Raw genomic sequence first — 18,931 nt, forward strand, 5'->3', positions numbered from 1 at the left:
ATTATAAGTATCGGACTACATGTATATGTATATACAGAATTACTGTACTGTAGAAAACAATTCGATAGTTGTTGCCAATGGCTTTGTTGCCCGTATATGAAGTAATCTGGAAGCGTACCAAGTGACTACAAAGTAGTGCTCACATTGTAATAAACATGTGTATGTTATCTATCGTTATACTGGCGTTTTACTGAGACCATAACAATTGTACAAATTATTACTTTATATGCAGAAACATTCATTATATGATATTGACATCTAAGTCTTAAAATTGAAATAAAGGTAGATGTATATGAATAGTCATTCAAAGATCAATTACAGCTTTACGATTTTATTTTTCTTTCATTTATATCATTTCAATTATCGTTCAAACTTATTTCATTTTTGCAACAACTTTCTATGCATCGTTAAAATATGAACATCAATTTTTTTTAAATTTAATTTTTTTTATTAATAATAATTAACAAAATCTTTTAAAACATATGAAATACATTTACAAAATGAACATTTAAAGTATTTTTTTTTTAATAAATCTGTTTTATAATTTTGCAAAACTTAAAGTTAAATATACTAAAAAAAATTAATATAACTATAGACATGTCCATTCAAGCAATTGAAAAAAAAAACTTGTTTGTACTTGTCATCGTTCAAATCATGTCGCCAAAGTATCCATTACATGTATAGGAAAAAGTAATACGTGTGCATGTAAAAACCACTATAAGAAAAACACCGTTCCCATGTTCACCTTTTAATATTTCCTTTCTAAGGGATATGCCAAAAGGCGTATAGATTACAAATTCTTTCGTGATAATAGACATTAAAAGTATTATTTTTCATTATGGCAGAACGTACATGTATGAGATAGTGAGTCGTAATTGAAAACTGGTTCATATTCCTGGAATGTTTTTTTTTTTTTTTTTTTTTTTTTTTTTGCAGGACACAAAACAGATATGAAAGAGAAATATACATTAAACGTAAAGCTATTACGACCAGAATTATATATTTAAAGACATATTTATATGGCATATCAAATTTTATATATCAAAATAGGCTTTTTTATTTGAAAAAGTAAGTTCTGCGCACACACATACCCTCACACCCACTCACAAAGCTAATATACCCCTCCCAAAATTACTTTAAAAAATTAGTCAACTATTGTCTCTGGATTAACCCATCAGACATAACTACGTGTGTCCTGTTAAAAATATAACCTTCCAAACACACACAGAGGATTATATTAATTTACGCCGTATATACCTTTCATATCACAAAATCATAGCTGAGTGACGTCAACATGTAGACAGATTAATCTTTTTTTTATATTTCATAAAAATATAAAAAACACTTTAAAAGATAAGAAAATGCTAGAATTCAGTTGCTTAATTTGAATAATGTTCGTGTTATTTTGTTTTCATTTTGGTTGACAAGCTTGAGAGGTAGAATATGTTTTTTATACACGACATCAAAACTGATACTTATACTTGAAAAAAAACAAACCTAAATGATCAAAAATGACAGAAGAGTTTGCAGATAAATTAAGCTTGGTATCACTAAAAAAGGTAACAAATAATGGAAAGATAAATAAACGGGGGTATATAAGACCCATTTCTGCATCCTGAAACATTCCTTGGAATTTTTGTTAAAAATAAAGATGGACGCCAGATATATACTACCTGCAAAAACCAAAACGCATATAATTATGGAATATAAAACAATCGCCGAACTTTTAAAGGGTTTGATTTTGTGGTCGTCAAGGCAAGAAAACTTTAAAAAGAGTTCAACAGAACTTAATTCTGTCTGGGCTTTAAACAAGATATATTACCTAGTATTTAATTTTTACACAAGACAAATCAGATCCTGTCCTAGTTAAGAAATGGAGATAAGAACACGTCTAATAGGAGGAATAATAACACAATAAAACGGCGCCCTAGTGAAATGAGAGATACTTCAAGGCTATATTGAAGCAACTTTATCAGATATATGCTAGTGTGTATATTCCGGTCGTACTGACATACAAAACGCAAAAATATTTATGTACATTTGATTAAACATTGTACAATTACAAATTAACTATTATTACTCAGAGTATATGTCTTCATAATTTTCATATATATTACTTGTATAAAATAAATTTTTGTAAATTATCTCAATTTATTTGTTATAACAATCATATTGTATTCATTGTTTGTATAACAAGGAGAGGATCTATTAAGTTGAAAGAACTTGTATCGAATTCTTTTGTATGTATTATACAATGAAATATGTTCAAACCAAATCAATTATCATCTAATGTAGTCTTGTACGTGTAACGTATACATGTGTACATGTGTAGAACAGAATGTGATGATTTGACAAATAATAAATGCATTTTTAAAAACAAACTTCTAGACTCTAAATTGCATTTTCTTACATCAATACCAAGAACAACTTTTGATCATAGCCTCACATTCCCCTTGTCAGTTTAGATTAATGCTTTCTTTGGTTGTTAGTATGGGACTTAATGTTGCAGCTGTTGCAGGAAAAAATATATAACCCGCGTATAGCTACAACGTTAATTCCCATACTAACAAACAAAGAAACACATTTTATTGTTTATATTTATGTCTGTGTAAATACATGTAATTATATTTTAAAAGTAAGATTAAGTACGCTGAATATTGTATTATTGATATGTACGTCATTGTATGTTTCATTGATGGAAGAGCCACTGCTCAAGAAATCTATACAGGTGGCTTGCTTAGCGGCATTAAAGTCTCTATAAACGAACATATGGTTTTCATAATAATATTCAGTGGATGTAAATACTACAGGATAGACCCGATAGATTTGATTAAATATTGAATTTTGAATGCTAAGTACATATCTTTTAATTATCTCTACAAAACAACAAAGTTACAAAAGTTCGGCAAAAAAGAAATAGTTGAAGGTTATGTTTTTGGTAATTATTTTCCAAGTTCTCCACATAGCGTGAATCATGTTGAATATTTCCATTGTAGATAGGCTATGCTTCATACTCATATAGAAAATTATTAATGTAGTGAATGATTTGTATTGTTCTTCTTCTTTTACCATGATAGCAACAAAGAACGGATGGCTATAAATATATGTGTGCTTTAGTATCTGCAAGATAAATCTCTGCAGAGTGTCATCTTGCACTGTAGATAAAAAATGAATTCAACGGAAGAACAATATACTATAAATAGTACCAGTACGAAAATTCATATATGAAGGAAGGAGGACAAAAATGAGTGTATTATAGTCCATCCTTAACAGATAGACCTTAAAGTGTCTTCATTTTACATTTGCTCTATCTTTGTTCTTTTATTTTTCTTCTTTCTCTGTCATATGTATCTTTTTATAGCTGTGTTATCATAATTAAATCAAATAACTTCCTGAGTGTTTTGTCTCTTATGTAGCATAGAAAGGGGGAGAAAAAGTACTTTGTAAAGTATTTTTGTTTCACTAATCTTTTCTGAAAGTTTAAGAACACCTCGAAATTGTAAAATTGTCATCCATGAAGTAAGCTCTTTTCATAACGGGTTATTATTCATGTGGGTATTCTTGAATTGTTTTGCAATTTATGTACACTCACAATACAAAGCTTTCTAACCTTTAGATAACAATCCCGTTTGTATTTTTCTCACCTTCTAAAGATTTTTTAAACATGAAAAGTATTTTGCGTAGAAACCTTTTTGAAACTTAAGAAATAGCTAAAAAAAATGAATGCTGCAATTAAAATGTAAAACTCCTTTGTGAGAGTATTTTTGTGCACAAAATAGTTTTCTTATCAACAATGCTTTCCTTTGACACTAAAATAATATTCTATCTAATATTTTTTCTAAATCTATAAATAACAATAGTTAATTTGACGGGAATGTTAATTAATCATATTCCATGGTACGGAGATCTTTTAATGATTTGTTTTAGTCTTAACTAATAATTAAGGTTTAAGTAACGCGTAGAATTATTATATTTTAACAGCAAAGCAAAATTCTCAAAAATAAAGCTCATATTGTTTTAAATGAACATCAGTTCTTCAAAAATGCCAAGAGAAGTCTTAGCGTTCAACACTTTAAGTCATTGTAATTTCCACCACAACACGACAAATTCATTAAGGTTAAAAAAAAAACAAACATAAAAACTTTCATTTTTCCAAACAAAGTTTTGTAGGTATAAAAACATGATATGAAATCTGTATCCAATAACATCACTCTTAGTCTGATTCAATGACTTTGTCAGCAAATACAATCTACCATTAAGTCGAATGCTGAGTGACGATTTTCGTATTAATTGTTAGGCCATTATTTAAACACTGAATTTTCTAGATTTTTCCGTTTCTCGATCATGAGAATGAGCACAGACAGGTGTGACCGGTCGACAGGGGACGCTTACTCCTCCATGGCACTTGATCCCACCTCTGATGCTTTTAGAGGTCTGTGTTTGCTCTGCTCCCGATTTGTATTGCTTCAATGGACTTTTTTGAGTTTGATTACTGTTCGTTATCTGATTAGTGTTTTTTATCACCATATTTCATTAGAAAAAACTTTTTCAAATCCATTTTATTTCATGTTTAAATTTAAGTTCTGAACCCTTATTTTCATACAAATCGCTCTTTCGTGGGTCTCCTGGTATTTTTTTTAAATGTTGATGTAGTTTCACATTCTTCTGACATTACAAAAAAATTCTGGGAAAAGGTATATAGAAAACCCGTGAAGAAGCAATAATCTTGAAGTGTTTGCCTATACCCTTACCATTATTAGGTGCATTATTTTTGACGGTATTGTAAATGACACTGGTGTTAGACAAGGTACAGTTGTGACTCTCGAATTCTTCAAGATGTGATCTTTGTGTAGAGATATCTTCATCTGGGTTCCTCTTCATCAATCTAGAATTGAAACGTTTGTACTTTTCATTCGCATGTATCGTTTGTTTTGAAATCTTTTTTTATCATTTGAAGGAATTATATTTGTTTGTTCTCTTAATAAGAAAATTCATCAACATATCCCAGTATTCTTTTGAAATTTTCAGTTCTCAGTTAATTTTCTTTACACGACTATACCTTCCATTTATAGCAATGTGTTCCTCTGTAATTTATGACATATTTTTACTTCTTAGCTTAGAAGCTGAGAACAGAACAGTTGACAGTATTATATTTATTTGATATTCAGTACATTCTCATACTTTTGTAAAAATGATTCATTCATACATGTAACTCTGTTTATATTTTGTTAATATTTTTGTGACTTTATATACTGATGGTATATTAAAGAGTAAATAATCTTTTTCTTAGTTCAATTGAGTTTTACAATCGTATCAGACAGACAAAAGTAGTCAATATCTGGTCCAAAAGGAAGTACTTTTGTAAGCAATAGAATATTTCACCCCAGACTGATTCCAATGTTGCCATATTGGAGTCCAGGAAGCCTAAGCACTGCTCGCTAAAGAGGTCTAATTCCATGGTAGTTTTCTGCTCTTAGATTGATCTGCCCTTTGATGTAAAATGGAATAACATGAAATCTACAGTAAATGGCAAAATTTGAAATAGATTAATATAATCTGAGCATTACATTAGACTATAAGATTGAGTAAATGAGAGTATTATTTTTCCAGTACAGTCAAGTAAACAACAGTTATTTTCGTTCACTAATACTTCTTTGTTTTTGAACATTTCTTCCTGTAGAAATATGACAATTACCCTGGAGATGTTGAAAATAAGAAAGGGAAACTTATAAACACCTTAATTATACAATTTTGTCAAAGCCCAACAACAACAACAACAAAAATCATTCTTTTTTAGTCCCAATTCCACATTCGCAGGTAAACGTCCTTTTTCAAAGTTTGAAAAATTTGGGTGCAATTTTTTTTTCAAAAAATATTTCCAGTTTGTGTTTCCATAACAAAGACAAACCATTTGGATAAACACTAGAAGTCTGGGTAATCAGTTATAGATTTAGATATGCAGTTTGAAACACCCGTAGAACATTTTCAAAAATCCCCTTTTTGTTTCCATGGCAAAAGTGAAAAAGTCAAGCCAATTCGAATATTTTGGCCTGAAGCATGGAAGCTTTAGAAATAAGGGGGGTTTTTACTCAATAACTGAGAAGATTGAACTTAATTTTTTCAGATTTTTTACTATTCCATAACAATTTGAAAATTTTTAATGTTACACGCAGAAGTACATTGGTTACTAGAGACTTTGCTATTGCAAAAAATAACAAATATCACCCCAATCCTTCATCCGTTTCCATAGAAACATTGGCCATTGTGAATGTTGCAGGTACAATTACATTTGGTTATGATAATTATTACCTTGAAGTTTCACGAATGTTGTCCAATCCAATTAGGTGGGACAATAACAATATGTCCCCTCCTGAATTCGTTAGGGGCGTCATAATTATCATTAATGTGAATTTTTATTAGGATTATTCAAGCCATCTGCAAAGATTAATTCCAGACAAAATTTGGTCCAAGAAAAAACAACAACATAGAAACGAGACAGTAAGAAGATGTCACCAACATTGTTTCGGGTGAATAATAACCTTCTAAACTTTTACAACATTTAGACAAAGAGAATTCCCCTTTGATTATACTTGTTAGTATGGATTTTTGTTCACGTAAAATCAGTTGTTTAAACAAGTTTAAATACCTGTTGTTTCATGACTTGTCATCATTTTCGTTTTGAAACATGTTTACTTGTGTTTTTGACAATGACGATCGATTAACATACATGTATATTCTCATTTGCCTTTTTTTATGTTGACCCGGTAAATTTTCCTTCCCTTCCTGCTACATATTTTCCCTGTATATGTTTTACCCTAAAGCATTAAAACATCGCTTAACATGTTCCTTGTTTGTACAGCTGTGATAAAGCAATGTGCGCAGAATATACACACACATACAAGACTAAACACAACTTTACTATCAGTTGCCATGGTTGTAGTATTGAATTATCACGTGCCTCTTATCGATGTGTATCTTATCGACGTTCTCTTCGCTCGACCAGTTCTTAAACCTTTCAGTCAGGCTGTCTACACACATAAATCATTTTCATTTCTGAACTTAAAATAAATGATCTTAGCATTCGATGATTCTTTTTTTAATGCGAAAGGAATTGTCATATTTTGGAATTCGCGAATTTTCCCCACACGTTTGGAATAAGACTGACTGCATGTTCCCGTAGTTTAGAGCAAGCTGTTGAATTGTGTTTATCAGACATCATCGAGAGCATAAAGCAAATATAACATATGTGATATATCAAATGTCATTTATAAAAGGGTTAGATTTTGCAACGTAGAATGTGTTTAATATTTACATCCTCATTATGCAATACACTCCATGTTTGAAACAAGGAAAAATGATAGAGAAAATGGTTAGCAAAACAGAATAATACATAATTCATGTCAATGAAATGTTTCTGTATTGTTTGATTTTTTTTTTAAGCTTTTCAAAAAAGTTGCGAACGTTCATGGATATGCATTACCAATGCACTGTTTTACAGCAGTGTGATATAAAATGTATATAATTCCTCGAAATGTATATAATATTCCTTGATTACAGACTCAAACTTAAATAATGTTTGTTGAATGCAATGCAGTTTTTACTGCACCTTTGATAACTTACGTTCAATAACTCTTAGTTAGATACATGTATGCAATATAAACATTATGACGAAGTTGGCATTTGGCCAAAAATATTCTAGATATTTATTTTCTGGATAAAGTGTACCTTACTCATCATTTTTTAAAACCACAATTATAAATCTGTATTATCTACATTATCATATGTTTTAGATACGCATGAAATACGTGCATAATGTTAATATCACATTTGGATGGATTTCGTAAAGTTATTCACATTCAACGTAGTTATATATTTTCTTTTCACTCTTACATTAAGCTTTTATATCAGAATCATTTTTACAGTGACTGAGTATATCTAATATCCATGCGGTACTTGCAATCATTTTGTATGTCTTAATTCAAAGATACAACTGAACTTTTACCGATTAAATACATACTAGTACTTCTTTGAAGATTAACTATTTTCCCCCTTACTTGAGAAATATTTTATTTCTCAAAACCCTCTCTTGCATTTTAATAAATGCAATTGAAAATGATAATTTACATGCTCAGATATCTTTCGTTCCTTTGCTCACAATATCAGCAAAGTTTCAATTACACCTCTTAGAGTAAATAAAACCCATTACAGTATAGATTATCAATATACTGACGTTCAGATATCGAAACAATTCATCAATAAATTACTTTCATATTGAAAACTAAAAGCAGCAAAATGTGTAAAAAGTTAATTTATGATCGATTCTTTAAAAAATATCATCCTCTATGGAAATCAAATGATTGTTTTTAAAGCAAGACTTGAGAGTTAAAAAATGTTTTTCTCCCTCCATTGAGCGCTAATTTTAAATCAAGTTAAGATCCCTTTACAATGTAACCGTATGGCAGTTTTTCCTCTTTTAAAATATATTTGAAAACATTTTAACGCATTATTGTCAATATGATTATCTGATAATTTAATAGATAACACTTAAACAATAAAACAGTATATTTCACAAGTGATCATGAACTCTTGTTATCTAATTAAGGTCATCGACTGTGGTACTGCTTACAGACATTCAAATAGAAAGATAGAGAAAATCTATGCAGTGTAAAAATACAAAAACTATCAAAAAAATCGAAAATAAACATTTTTGAGACATACTTTATCAAACCTAACAAAACATTTAGATAATTTAATTCACAGGCTAAAGTCATTAAAATGCCTTTGAAAAAAACAAAGGCAATTGTTTTATTACGTCTGTCATGAATAAAAAGAGACGCAAATTCACAAAAAAATGATAAGAATAAAACAACGCAAACAGACAGATAAATCACTTTGTCAATAAAAGTTCAACAGCTGATCTACAGCATTTTGTAACTATTTTGTCTTTTATTATTGTCACTTTTATAACTGTAACTTTCACAATACTGGGAGTTTTCCCAATATATTTTCTTCAATAATCACAAAAGGCTACACACGACATGGAAATATCATCTTCTTTATTTGTAATTTAAAGCAATATAAGCTGCGTGTTTGAGAATTTTATTTTGCTGCTAAAATGTGCTGGTATGATTTATCTGCATGTGACCTAAACCTTTATGATCAATTACACTAAAAGAAAGTAGTGAAGTGTTTCAGAAGAAAGTACAATGGAATATATAGTATTATATAAGAAAGCAATATTATACAGGACGACAATAATGTTGTTTTTTAAATCAAAGCTTATAAATAGTTCTTCCATCGCAAATATGAACAACAGAAGTTTATAAACGTTCTTTTTTGAAATAGTTAATTACAATATTACAACAAAAGTTTCCGACACCAAAGTTGCAGCTCATATTGCTTTCCAGACACATCAGGCATTTATATCCACAACTTAGATAACGACTTGTTCCACTTTGACGATGTAGTTTTGCTTTCAAAGTGTTAAGGTTGTTAAAAACAATAAAATACTTTGAATGTCAGTTTTTAACATACAACTGGGGTTGAATTAATCTTATTTGTCCGGACCTTTTCATTTCTTCCCAGGCTCTTTTTCTTGAAAAATGAAATCTGTCAGTAAAAGTTTTAGAGCAGATGGTATCACAATATGTATAAGACATATATTTTATACTTTTTAGAATAAAAGAAGCATTTTCTGTTTAGGTGACTTCTTTCCACGTTTTTAAAACATTATTTTTTTATTGCACTTTATGAATGATATCGTGACATCTTCTCGTAAACTGATTTTGATATAAAACGGTAGATTTTCGGGTCATTTTTGACAGGTACATGTTATCCCCTAGGTGTTCCTCATATACTATTATAATGAAATAAAAAAAAATGTTAATTGAAAGTTTCATTCGAAAAAGTCCATAAAAATTAGTTCATGACAGTAAAATTTTAAAATTTGTTCTTCAATATGATACTTCAATATTTTTATTGTTTACACTTTGAATAAGTAGTGACACAGGTTTAAAAAATGGAAATGTATACACATAACTAATAATTGAACAAAAATTGGTTGTTGTTTTTCTTGTTAATTTTAAAGGTCTATTTTATGTGATATAAACATCAACTGGTATGATAGAAAAAAAACTAATTTTAATGGTTCTAATGCGTAGCAAAGGATACAAAATATGCACTCAATGTCTAGATCTGAATATTTTCGCTCGATCGGACTTAAATATTTGAATTTTACTACTGCTTTAAATACATGTTGTAGCATTCATGACACTTTTCAAACAAATGAATAAAAGGATATTCTTCCTTAAACCAATCAACAGAAATAGAGGTATCCCGAGAAAGGACAAAAATTAATTAGCGATTATCAGAAAATATTCAGTTTGCTTTGTGTGATCAATAAAATTTGATTTTAGTTTTAAAGATGCCTGGACACAGATTTGAAGTTAATATTCTCTAAAATTTTCAGTATAATGTTGCGAGAGCATCTCATTACAAAATATTATAAAAGCGACTTCAGAAACTTCTTTTATCTAGAAATTATTAAAACTAAGAATTTTAGGACGCCCTCGCGTTTATAAACGTTTTTATGTACATTTTTCCCAAATATTTAAGAAAAGCGAAAATATGTTGTGCATTAATTAAAAAAAATAAAATTATAATCCAATAAATTCACAGTAGAAAGTGAGAAATAAAAACTAATCACCAGTATCGCCAGTCCGTGCTCAGTGATGTGTGAAGAGTGAACACACTCGGTAAAAAATAAACAATAACAATAACAGAGCTTGTACCCGTGATAACAAGCACAGGTGTTTGACATGATGTTATGAGGAATGTTTAGAATTTTCATGTAAGTTCCAATCATTAAACTGAGGTAATTTTTGAATAAAAATAGAAATTTAAAACTGTAAATAAAAATGGCAATGCAACTGTGCCCAAGCCCCTTAATTTAAAATGACATATATTGAATCTTAGAACAATAAAAAGGCTGAAAAAGGTGAAAATAACGAACAGTGATTGATCTAAACAAAATCTATAAATAATACAAATTGTGAAGAGGATATAGAACAAGAAATTGAAAATTTCAGAGGTGGGATCAGGTACCTAGGAGGAGTTGGAATCCCTTGTTGACCGGTCATAATTGTCGTGAGCCTTATGTATTGGTCAGATAGACGGAACATTCCGTAGTCAAATTTATTATAAAAACAAAGGCCTAACAATTGGAACGAAACACGTCAGCCAATATATGATCTAATGAAAGGTTACATATGGTAACAAGGTCATTATAATGACCGTAGAATTTACGAAATGCTGGCCTTAAATAAGGATGTTGAAATCCCCGTAACATCAAATTATCTGTCAGTTTTCTGCTCCGGTTTCAAAATTGATCTTACTCGGAGCATTCTCTTCAGTATTGAATAAGCTGGGAGATGTAACACCATATGCAGTTGATAACGGGATATTACTACATAAATAAGGATGTTGTTGTTATATTGTTGAGAAAATAACGGCATTCAATGATTATATAAGATGGATTTCTTTCATATTTAGATCTGGGAATCTCATAAATTACATTTTTCAAGGGTTATATATAGATTTGGCGTTCAATGTCCCGGAGAGAAATATTCCCTCATATCGAAACGTCATCAGCTACGGATGAAGTGCCAGATTTAAATCTATGCTTCGACTCACAGCAGTACAGGGGGTATTCCGTCTGTAACGTGGGGTTAATGAAAAAGTGATGATAACGAAGTGATCGATATCATAAATTCTTAAAAACAATACATATTAGTAAAAGGGCATAAAACACGGACCCCTGGAAACTCTAGAGGTTGGATCAGGTGCCTAGGAGTAAACATCACCTGTCAACTGGTCACACCCTCCGTGAACCCATGTATACGGAGTAATCCATGGTCAAATTTAGTATAAAAACAATGGCCTTACAAAAGATATGAAACAACGAAAATACGACCCAGAGATAGCTTATATTAGCAAACAAAGTCATTACAACGACCATGGAATTTTTGAAATGCTGACTTTAAACGAGGTTGTTGAAATCCCTGTTACATCAACTTATCTGAGAGTAACCTATCTTGGCTTTAAAAATTTATCGAACTCAGGGCATGCTCTTGCGTAAGGAAAATATGTTGGGAGACAAAAGCAACATACTAACTAATCTTGCAGTCTCTTCCAGAGTTTGCAAAATTTACATCTAATAGTCAACTATTTTCTATCTTAAGTCTGTGCTAAGTGGTAGACTGAACCACCGCTTCAGTATATTGCCTTTTAATATTCTGATTAATTCATAATGTCGATTTTATATTAATCATTTTTATAAAGATTATATAAAATTTAAATGTATTTTCATTATTCCTCAACACTTTATTCAGAATTGAAATTAAATATGTAGAACATATTACATATTACTGCTATATGTACTTTTTGAACGAAGGTCTCTGGCTAAAATAACCCACAGAATTTTTTAATGCAAATAATTCAGTGTACATTAGAACCTTAAGAATAACTCTCCCTTAAGCCATTTAAGTCATTTTAATAGTTACTTAAGTATTTAATATTTTTTCCTAATTGTTACTCGAGAAGAGCAAACAATGAGAATTCGGATATGAAAGTTAAATGATGTTCGTCTTACAACTAATTTTCAGATCATGCCATTTTTCAAATAGAGAAAAAGATTCCCTTCTACTACTCGTACCAATCAAAATATTTTCAGAGCACATCATTCCATAACGATTTTTTTAATTTCATTATAATTTTTTATAACATGTAGCTTACATTACTACAATTATAATTCTTTTCAAGAAAACAAATCAGATTTAAAATCTTTTGAACAGAATGTCTGTTATTTTAAAGAATGAATAAAGTGCATCTCCTTTTTACTTCTGTGGAGTTTCTCATATATCATAAATAAAATGCCCCACTCTAAATTCTGGTTGTAGAAGATATGACTCATCAAGGCGCTTGAAGACTTTATCACACATGTACACTGTTAACACCACTTGCTTTTATTCTTATCTCATTTCCTGGTGGCATTTTACTTTCCTGTTATTTTATAATCGTAAGTGCTAATCATTAAAAATTTTACTTTTTACCTTATGGATAGCGGAAAAAAGAAGGAAAGAATAAATGTATGAAATTGTGACATAGCGTATCAGATTAAAACAATTCAGTTTGGGGAATTCCAGAAAAAAAGAAACAATGAAAAAAAAATGGTAAAATCTCATAGTGTTGTTCAAATTCTTAATTGGTAAAGGACAAAACTCAGATTTATGAGACAATAAATGTTCTATACCAATATTTATTAAAACATTATATGTTGCATATAAGTCCACGAAACTGTAGCATTGCGAGTCAATAACGGGAATATACTTTTTATCTTCAACAAAAGGATTTTTTGAGTAATGGTCGCTTTTTCTTTAGTTTTACACATCACTGTATCCTATAATATTTCAAGTATATGCGCAAGACTGGATCAATGCCACAAAATCACGCTGATATATGAATGTTATTTTACACTTTGGAACGTTTATCTCTTGAAAAAATAACAAACTTCCCAAAATTGTAGGCATTTGAAAAAACATGATGCCCGTTTTGCAACCCTACTCTTGTCCAATGGCCATCATGCGATTTAAATGCACTGAAATTAACTTAAAACTATTTTCAAAAGCTTTTAGGGGTTTCATTGACCCTTTGATATTCTCACTGTCGCTGTTTCTTATTTACTCGCAATAACCTCGAAAGATATTTATTTTGTATATTGAAAAAAAATTGTCAAACATATTGCAAATGAGTGTGTCATTCTTGGAAGTTATTAGAAATAATGAGTTGTTTGAGAGAAAACGACAGATTTTCAAAAACAATACACAAATGTCCCGTACAGTTCCGTGGAATCAGGAGTAGCTACTGTCACATCCTAACATTCATGTGTCAATATCTGTGGATATGTCATGCCATACCTAAATTTTTAAGACCATAAAGCTTGAATCATCACTAAATCATGAAAGCTTTTGCAAAAAGGGGTAATTTTTTTCGTAGAAATATTTACTTTTTCAAAAACAATCTATCATTCCTCTATACCAATAATATAACAATGTAAAATATTCTGGTTGAAACCATACATAAAGAAAACAAGCAACATGATGACGTTTAATTGTTTTGTTTGTTTGGTTTTTTTTAGTTTCCTCATTTTGTCTCCTTTTTAGTACAAAACAAATTATCTATTGTTTTAGCATCGATAATTGTCGATAATTCCTTCCACAACCAATGTTTTCTCCTAAAATAAACTATTTATTATATCAAGATACCAGATACCAACAATCTCCTTCATAAAAAGCACGTTAATTTTCTGCAGTTGAGTAAATAAATGCGAAATCTCCTTATTCCAAGGATGGCTTTTGTTTGTGTTAACACTGTAAATTTGACTTTGGGTGAAAAATGTGAAAAGGTAACAGAAGATGATGCGACAGACATAGTAACCATAATGGTCAATAAAGATTATACAGTGTCTGTTCATAACCTGTGCTAAAACCTTTACAAATCATTCTAATTTATCTCTATGATTTTGAAGTCATGAGTTGATTTATATAAACTTTATGGACGTCTTCCTAAGTGTTAAGGTCAAAAATCTGATTTTGTCTTTCAGAAGTTTACCACGGACTGAATTAAAGCAGAAAAGAACGTCTGCTTATGTACAAAATGTTTTCTGGTTATCCTCTCCATCAGTCAGTAGTAACTAATCCTATGTGTGAGGGTAAACCTGACTTTTGTAGGATTGTTTCCATTCTTGATGAAACACTGTTAAAACTGGGCATTGCTTGGTATGATACTTAAAAAAAATCAATGTTGTGCATTAGATGCACAAGGTCAGAAACCCTAAAAATAGCTAACATTAATAACGTGAAATGAAATCCTGTCTGAAGTTGGTGTTCGTGCTTGGTTATCCCGTCTGTATAAAAAAAAAATCTTTTTTTTTTAAAAAAAAAAATCGCAATGCATAATGACATAAGCATGAAAAAAACGCACTTTTAGGACTTAAATATACATATTACCCATCATTCAATGCCCATTTCAAATGACTGAGAATTGAAATACATTCTTTAAATTCCATTATAACTCTACTCAAAATTCAGCTAAGACTGAAAAACGTTCTTTGTGGTAGAACATTGATTGAATATCGTTAACGATATATACAGCCCTTATGTGGACAAACCAATGTTTCTAAGCCATTGTAACACCCACATATGCAATTTGATGATTACATTCATATTCTAAATATACTCCCTCACTTGTGTATTTAAATGTTGGCAATGTTCAGGATGATGAAGATAATAATCTAGATACATGTAATGTACTTTATCTATAAACTATGAATTTGTTTCAGTATATATGCCCTGACGATTTTGTTGTCTTTTGACAATTCAAAAACTCCATGCATTGTACGATTTGCTTCATTTTCTACGAAAAGGTGAATCAGGTGCCCACTCTCCAGTTAACTTCCCCACCTATTTTACTTAAAGAACATTTTTTCTTATAAAATAAAATGTAGATATTTCATGATTAATGTCTCCAACAGATTATATTTTCAAATATTCCATGTACATGTAGGATAATTGAAGGCAAAACTATTGTGAAAAAAAGATCAAAAAGTACTTTTTGCATTGTGTTGGAAAGAACGAGGCCATATATTCAACACTTTTTGTACATTTTCCTGTTTGAATAAATACAACAGTTATATTAAAAATGTAGAGGAAAACACATATTGTTACCATATACTCCATGTATATTATACTTGTATCTCTTGCCTATTTCAACCGACAATATTGTTTGCTGATACGTTTTTGGACGCCACATGTTTCTGTTTACATTTATTTGTTGATCAATTTCGAATAGACTAAAATAATGTCAGTTATATACCTGGATGATTTCCAACATTCCTCAATTGAGTATTTCAATCGTTTTGAAAGATCCGAAATCAATAATAATTGTATGACTACAGGTAATTATCAGGTGTAATATTTGTACCTGTTTATAAGAATCCTTATAGTGTTTTATTACAATGCTAGAATAAATTTGTTACGAAATATTGTAATCGTTGCCTTTCTTAATTATGCGTGACTAACTAAAATTGAATGATTAATTAATACATTGTGACGGTATATATCCCTTTATCTCTTTAATATTGCAAAAGAAATCTCCGTCACGTTGTATTGAGCGTGATCAATCTTCTAGAACTAAATATAGTCCTATCTGTAAAGGTAGCAGCATGCGTGACCGATGGTTGAATACAAAATCTTCATAAAAAGAACATTGCCATAATGAAAAAAAGGATCAATGGACACTTTATTTGTTAAATAATTTATCTGAAGCACTGTTGTAGAATCCTTTTTTCTAAGAATTATGTTTTTAACTTTCAACTTGTTTTTTTGTTTGGTTTATGTAAGTTACATTTAATTAATTATACAGATATTCTTAAATTCAATTTGAATAGGCTTCATATTGTAAAAATATGGAAGAATTAAGTTTATGTGTACTGTGATATGATCGATGTCCTATATTTTGCCATTCATGGTTTAAAGTCCACATTTCGGTGTATACACACTAAATCTGCTTAAGCAAACTAACTACTGCACTTACATTAATGTAATACCAGAGTCATGTCGGAGGTTACCTTACTTGAATTTGGAGTGAAGTGTACGGATGGTATACCTTTTATGACGAAATACTAAATGTGCAATGTTGCGTAATTACATGTTTTATAATAAACATACTAGTTTTCTATATTAATCATTATTAATCGAAGATTCATGGCTATCTTGCATACTATACTGGTTTTAAGAATTTTGTTTTAGACATGACAAAGTAAATGCATATTTGTTCATGAATGTTTACACACATATGCTTCCCTTAATCATTACAGCAATCAGTATATATACATACACACCTGTTTTTTCTCGGTTGAAACCTGATGAATTTTAAATTGACGTTTCAGATTACTTTTATAATCTAGATATTTAAATATTTGTTTTGAATACATACGAAGTTTACTGAAAAAATGAATGGAACACAAAATTTTTATGGACTAAAGTTTCTTCTAATATAGGAAAAGTTCTCTTATCTGCTTGACAAAGAAACAATTTTATTATATTTACTGCAATGGAGCATTACTTTAAATCTAAATCATGTAAAGCTCAATACAAAAAGTAAAAATGAGTCGAGAATTTGATCAAAGGTGGCAATATATTAAACAGACAATGTAGGAGGAGATCAGGGGTAATATTGCTTCTAAGCAATCTGTTCTATCAATTACAACTGTGTTATAGATTTTCAGATCGCTTAGATAGTGTATGCTTTTTTTTCCTACCACGTATTCGTTCAAACATTTAAGTATCACCAAAACGCAAAATCCTTTATGACCATATTAAGTATATCATGTTTCCGTTTGTATCCTCATTAGAAATTTGCAAGTAGTGGTCCTTAACTGATCTGATTTCTGAAGGATTTTCTTATTTGTGCCACAATGTACCTACATATGACAATAAATCAATATCTAAAAAATTAAACTATTTTTTACCTGATTATAGGAAAGAGAACTTGATTCTTTTCTATTATTTCGTATATCAATATTGGTTTCCAAACAGTAGACATTTTAAATTTTTATGAATAACTAAAAGATTGCTATCATTAACGAGAAACAGGACATTTTAAGCTTATTAAGAAAATCATTCAACAATATTCAATTTGAGCCGTTCTGAAAGAACATGGTCACAAGAGTTTTTACTGTAATAAAATGAATAATTGTCAAAACTGTTAAGCTGTCTGAGTTTCATTTCTAGGCAAATATGACGTTTGAATCATTGTTTTGAAAATAATCAAAGAAAAAAGAAAATTTTACTTTGCAAATATATAAAAGATTATAAAATTAAGACAATCGCTAATGTGAGTTGTATATCCATACTTGTTCTGTCCATTATATCAAAGAACTAAATGCTTTGTATAATACTTAAAGATTAAGAACTCTTTTGTCATGGAATCAGAATCAACTTTGAATAAAAAGCAGATTTCATCCTTAAAGAATCTTTTTTTCAACCTTAAAGATTGAATTTATGCTCTATGGATTTACATTTATTTTTGCATGTTTAAAAACTACCGTGAATAAAAATTATGACTATTCTCATCGGTAAATTATACTTTTTGAATTGAAATGCCCATTGGGTTTTAAAATAAATTAAAACGTTTCTTCATTGATTTTAAGGAATTCATTCTTTAGCGATTTGTAAATTGAAGTCAGTACAAGAGTCTTATATTTTTGATTTTAATGGTAATTATCATTCAAGATTTAGGAACCGCCATGGTAAACATTGATTTATTTGGTCAACAGGGGATGCTCACTCCTCCTTGGCACCTGATCCCACCTCTGTAATTTCCAGGAATCCGTTTTTATGCCCTCTTCACATATTTGTATTATTTATGAATTTTCTTAGATCGATCACCGTTCACGGTAGCTCAGTCTGTAGAGCGCTCGCTCCGTGATCGGGAGGTCGAGAGTTCGAATCTCGGCCGCGACAGACCCAAGTCGATAAAATGGGTAGCAACTGTTCCTTCGCCATGCGCTCGGCACTTTGAAGTGAAAGTTGCGGGTCCTTCGGATGAGACCTTAAAAACCGAGGCCCCGTGTCACGGCAGGCGTTGGCACGATAAAGATCCCTCACTGCTCAATGGCCCTAAGTGCCGAGTAAAGGTCAAAATTTGAAGCCCTTCACCGGTATATGGTGACGTCTCTATATGAGTGAAAAATTCTCGAATGGGACGTAAAACAATACACAATCAATCAATCAATCTTAGATCGATCACTGTTTGTTGTTGTTTCTTTCCCTTTTACATTGTTGCCATTTACCTTTTTCATTTTAATTTCATT

General features: G+C 30.3%; 1 protein-coding gene across 1 annotated transcript in view; it reads right to left on the bottom strand.

Annotated features, from left to right (window-relative positions):
* LOC133171812 (integrator complex subunit 2-like) overlaps positions 1 to 18,931 on the bottom strand; it is a 275,651-nt gene that overhangs the window by 103,578 nt on the left and 153,142 nt on the right. The window lies entirely within an intron of this gene.

Source organism: Saccostrea echinata, unplaced genomic scaffold (genome assembly GCF_033153115.1).
Source record: "Saccostrea echinata isolate AGI-Se365-2 ecotype Australia unplaced genomic scaffold, CSIRO_AGI_Sech_v1 ptg000054l, whole genome shotgun sequence".
Lineage (NCBI taxonomy): Eukaryota > Metazoa > Mollusca > Bivalvia > Ostreida > Ostreidae > Saccostrea > Saccostrea echinata.